Here is a 6,296-nt window from a genome sequence, read left to right as displayed (position 1 = left end):
CCTTGCTCTCGTGTGTCTGTGGGACTTGGGTATAGGGTTACAGTTGTCAAAATCCTTTGCCATATTGGCCAAGAGAACATCAGGCATGCAATAAGCAGCATTTATGATGTGCCTAGTAGCGCTGAGATGACTTTGATGGGAAGCCCAATTATTGTACTTAAAAGGGAATTTCACTTTATAACACTTCTGGGGTCATTTTCACACCTACCCGGGCTTTTGTGTGCACCCCAGACAGTTTTTAGGTTGCTTGCTTCAATATTTAGATATTTGTAGATATTTGATACCAGTGTAAGCAACCCCCCCCCCCCCCCCCCCCCCATCCAATAGAAGCCCATTCAACATCAAACGCCATGTTAGACTCATTGTAAACACACGTCCCCACTTATCATGACTGATATTGTCCTTCTAATGATTGTGTCGCCCTTCATTTTTCGATGAGTTATTTCATTATGTTAATATTTTACGCTGTTCTGTTGCTTTCCTTTACAAATGCAGGAAGTAGACCCAGGCAGTTTAGTGTCGAACTCGAGGATGCATATCATTGCGCGACTTCTGATGTGGGCGCACCTGCAGACAGTAACATTATGTTGGTCGTAGAAATAGACAGTGTTGTATTACTACTAGCTAGTGAAACCGAAAATGTATGAGGGCTTTGTTTTTGTTTTTGATCATGGGATTGTTGTGCCCTATCGATTCGAGCGGGAATACACAGAAGAAGAGCTGGCTAATTTGTAGGCTGATCGTGCGAGAGCGAGTCAGGAGCGGGCCGAGAGCGAGGAACCACAGGCTATCCCGAGGACAAACGGCAACTGGTGGTGTGGATGTGCGAAATGAGCGAGCGAGCACAGCCTCAGATGGACGAAGAAAATTAAGTACCGGCATGTGCGACAGGGCACTGTCACCAACCGACAGTCATTGTCCCGAATGTCAAGGATCAATTGGAAACGACATTCCACACCGGATGGTCCAAACGGGACTCTCAGAAATGTAAGTGTGTTGGCTATATACCGTAGTAATGTCAGTGGATAGCACGTTATCGTTAGCTAATGGAAATCCTAGTTTTGAGGACTGGTGTTCATGTGTGGTAGTCTATGCATGCGTCTCGCTGAGAGTAACGTAATCGTAAAATCCTGTTTTGAACACCAAGGTATAGGGCTTGACGCATCAGCTAAACTACAAGACTGTAACGTTACATCTCTGACACATGAATGAAGTTAGCAATAGTGACAATCGAAATGATGCCTAGAACTTTTATGACATAGTCTGCCAATATCTGCATGAGGCTTAAGGGAATGTTTTGCGTCGCTTCTCGATTTTGCCGCGAAACGAAATCGAAGAAGAAGAAACCGGAAACCGTACTACTATGTGGACTTGCGCGAAAAAAATAGGTCTTTGTTTATAACGTTAGACATTTAAAATGAATAACTAATCGAAAAATGAAGGGCGACACATTCATTAGAAGGACAATATCAGTCATGAGAAGCAGGGACGTGTGTTTACAACTAGTCTAATGTGGAGTTTGATGTTGAATGGGCTTCTATGTGGGGGGGGGGGGGGGGGGGGGGGGGGGGGGGGGGGGGTGGGGGTTGCTTACACTGGTATCACATATCTACAAATATCTAAATATTGAAGCAAGCAATCTAAAAACTGTTTGGGGTGCACACAAAAGCCCGGGTAGGTGTGAAAATGACCCCAGAAGTGTTATAAAGTGGAATTCCCTTTTAAGTTTGTGCGTTCACTATGCCATTTGACAATTCAGTGCATTACTTGCCTGGGAAGACTTTTCCGTCCACTAGAGGGCAGCAGTGTTTCATAAAGACTCAGAGCCAGGCTTAAAATTCAGTTACAGGTTATAATCTTATATCTAGGATGTGAAGTTATACATTCACATTCTAGATAAAAAATTCCAGAACTATGGATCTGGGCTAAACCTGGTCAATGCTTTTTGGATTGGCCTGCAACAGGGGTTGCAATTAAAAAACAAATAATCTTATAGTGATGTGAATTGGGAAAAATACATGGAATTGCTAATTAAGCCCAATTAGTAAGCCTTTGTTAATTATAAATCAAAAACGTCAGTTTATCTTAACCACATATACAGTGGTAATAGAGTATTGTCTAAAGCTGTATTCACAGCTTGTGGTGTAATAGTACAAATGGAACAAACATTAAAACACATATTAAAGAATTATCTGCTTATATCACATCTGCCAAGTTTAATATTTTGGCCCACAGGTCATTGTTAATACTCATTTGGCCCACTAAGCTCAGAGCTTTAGTCATGGCTGTCCTATATGATACTCTGCTGTTGTATTTTTGATCATTTAATATTCAGTTGTATAAATGGATTGTAAATTAAAGCGTAGGCTAAACAAGAGTCCCTGAACAAGAGTGTCTGAAGTAAACAAGTAATGTAAGGCAGAGGGTAGTGTGGTGATCACATCACATACACCATAGTGAGCCAAGAATACAAGAGTACATAATGTATTTATTATTAAAAATTATTGTAATTTTAAACGAAACATGCCATCACTGGAACTGATGGAAGCTTTAGGAGAAGTTCTGCTTTTTACATTTCTTGGGGGGGCATTTCACAAAGCAGGATTGCTGAGTTAGCTGAATAAGTGTGCTTCTACAAATACAATTAGACATTACTAGAAGCTACCTTTTAATGCATAGTGATTCCTCATATTTGGACATAATAATTGAAATGACCTACCTAACTTGAGATGTGACAAAATCCTGAGCAGGCTTCTTATTTATCAACATTCTCCTTGTCACATTATCACCATCTTTCTGATAAAGGAGTATTACAGGGTAATACTGCATACATTTATTTACATAGCCCAAGTGTGTATATTGTTGAATCCATTAATTATATTTTACCTGGTGGGGGGTGGGACCACCAATAAATTGTACAATGCTCAGCTAATACATGCAACAGCATATGTTTGTAGTTTTAAAGCTGGGTGCTGTTTAAATTCAGGTTCAAAAAGAAAAAACAAAATACTGTGAACTGAATTTGTTTGAATTCAGTGTAGTGTACAATAATGTCCACATGGTGGTGCTAACACTCTTTTATTTGGTTAGATGTTTTTACATTTGGGGAAAGTTCAGCTGTTAAGCCATGTCCATTTTTGTGTTTGAATTAATAAAGATTAAACAGTGCAACTATCTAGTGCCCTTTAATGCATCAGAAAAGTGATAAACGTGTCATACCCATGCCATTTTCTTCTAAAATGATTAGATTCATCAGATTATTGATTATGATATCAAATAGTTGAATTATGGAGGGTGCACATACCCACTGGGGTGCATTTTAAAAGTTGCGCAGGAACTTTGCTCTAAAATAGACCTCCACAAGATGACATTTATCAGGCATTTAATGCTGATTTTTAATATGAACTTAAGAGATAAATGTCTTGATATTTATGCATGATGTCAGGTTATTCAGAAAATGTTTTATCTGATACAGTAATGGGCATCGTCAGTTTGCAGTCAGACCTCACGTCACATTGAAAACACTAGTGACATAACTTGCGTTGTCTAGTGTCTAGTGTTATATATTTTTTTAAAACAAATGCTAATGTACAGTACCAGTTATACAATTGAATTGATATTATAAGCACTCCGCCCATGTAGAATATAACCATACATATAAATGCAAACATAATAGATACCCTTGTATAGTAGCCTACTTTTTATTTTAATATCTTTATTTTAATATCTCAAACAATACCTATGTATTGTCTGTATTCTCAGAATATTTTATTTTGATGTAGGCTATTATTCCCACTGTTTGACCCCGAAACACAGTTGAACAAATGAGTGCGCTCTATTAATCCAGATTTATAAGAATGTATTAATCCATGGTATGACAATGAAAACTATGTTTTGACTTCACTAGCATACAGATAACCTATGATAATAGGGGCGACATAGCTCAGGAGGTAAGACCGATTGTCTGGCAGTCGGAGGGTTGCCGGTTCAAACCCTGCCCTGGGCATGTCGAAGTGTCCTTGAGCAAGATACCTAACCCCTAACCCCTAACTGCTCTGGCGAATGAGAGGCATGAATTGTAAAGCGCTTTGGATAAAAGCGCTATATAAATGCAGTCCATTTACCATTTACCATGATAAACACAAACACAATAAAAAGAAGTGTTTCCTTTTCAGATAAGACATGCCTAAAACACACACACACACACACTCTCACACACACACACACACACACACACACACATTCACACACACATATATATATATTTAGAGAGTGAGAGAGAGAGAATCACAGTATAAGTATGGACAGTATAACAATATAACAGTTTATCTTCTTGGTTAGTTGCTGAGTTTTTTAGGATGGCCTGATCTTGGTACTATCTTTGTCGTACCATGTTTTTCTTCCATTTTGTTTCAGTAGACTTAATAGTGCTCATAGGTTCAAAGGTTTAAAGATTTTCCAATCTTATTATCACATTTTTCTGCTTTTTGCTTCCTAAAATCTACATCTCAAAGTTCCGTGGGCAGTTAATTCACAATGTGAACGATCATGTGACAATGTGACTGATATGATTTGCTGTTTCATTTCAGACCTCACAAAGTTGGTGATATTTATCCTGAAATCATGAAATTGAACTCAGTTGGATTCAAAATCAGCATAGGTGCTTGTATTTAGTGTGATCTCTCAAGAAAATAAAACAGCTGGCCTGGTTTAGGTTGTTTTTAAGCCCACCACCACCCCCCTCTCTCTGAAGGACAACTTTATTTTCAATGTCTTCAAACATTTGATTACACATGGTGGCCACTCCATTACACCAGTATCATCACCCCCACCCCCGGTGTCTCACCACCCAAATTTACCACATATTTATTATGAACTACTTCCAGGTAAGATAGACAGACAGACAGACAAGACATGCAGACGGATAAGACAGGTTAACTAGCGTATCAGTAGACAAGGACACAAAACAGATTGAATTAGGATTGTGAAAAGTCTAAATGTATTTGTTTTAGGCTAGGTTTATTTTATTTTATTGACCTTTCAGCATTATTACAGGTTCATAAAGACAGTTGTCATTAAAAACACTGAATTATTTTGCTGTTACAATAAAACATCAATACTAAGTAGACTAAAAATGTAAAATGTTGCAATTATCTAAGCTGAGTATCCCAAATTTAAAATCCGCTGTCATTTAGGAGTCTGCACATATAGGGGATTGGTGATCTCCTGTATCTCTCAGTTAGACATCTTGGGATGGCCAGTTTGTTTGAGTTCCTTGTCCGATGACCTGTGAGCGGTAGGGGGCGGTAGCCAGTCAATGAAGTTGGACTTTAGCAGCTTTCTGGCAAAGCCAAGACACAGTTGAGTGCGTCTCTCTGATAGAGTGCACAATCCGAGAGTGCAGAGAGCCTCTGGGTACCCTGAGTACCTCTGGCCAAGTATGATTTTACAAGCCCGTTTCTGCGTGCTTTCCAGCCTTTTAGCCTGGTCTGTAGTCAGGGAACTGTGCCAGACGGGGACTGCATACTCCAGCACCGGGCGCACGTAGCCTGTGTAGATGGAAACCAGTTCTGGGTCTCGGACACCAAATTTCTTCAGGCGACGCAGAGCAAAAAGCTTCCTGTTCGCTGAGGTCAGCATGTGGTCCACCTGACTGTCCCAACGCAAATTACTCTGGATGGTGACCCCCAGGACCTTGACAGGGTCACAGACTTCCAGGATGTTCTGGTCAATGGAGAGAGTCGACAGGGCGGGTGGATGCCTTGTGGGTGGCATGTAAAACTTTACATTTCTTTGGGTTGAGTTTCATTTTGTGCTCCTCTACCCAGATATCAAGACCATTCAGGGTCTGCTGGAGAGTACAGGGTAGTTGGAGCGTCCACGTCTGGGCCAGAGTCATGTCATCCACATATTTCCAGTGGTCTCTTCTGTCCTGGAGGGCACTGTTAATCAGTGCTAGAAAGACTACAGGCCCTAATACGGTTCTCTGTGCAACTCCACACGTGGGGTATTCCCAATCAGAAAGATGTCCCTGGTAGCGCACTTTTTGACGGCGGTCAGTCATGAAGCTGCAGATCCATGGGATCAGGCCCGGTCTCACTCCAAGGTCAAGGAGGCACTGTACTGCCATTGTGTGATCTACAGCATCAAAGGCCTTGGCAAAGTCAGTAGTAATTAGTGTGCACACTGAGCCCAGAACATCACAGGCCCATCAAACTGACTAGATAGTGTGTTGTAGAACAATTCTGTCGGCTGCCAAACTGCATGGGATCTAGATTTTGCGTGTTGTCATTCAG

The sequence above is a fragment of the Anguilla anguilla genome, chromosome 1, assembly GCF_013347855.1.
Source record: "Anguilla anguilla isolate fAngAng1 chromosome 1, fAngAng1.pri, whole genome shotgun sequence".
NCBI lineage: Eukaryota > Metazoa > Chordata > Actinopteri > Anguilliformes > Anguillidae > Anguilla > Anguilla anguilla.
The sequence above is the reverse complement of the archived record's forward strand: the minus strand, read 5'-3'. Positions refer to the sequence as shown.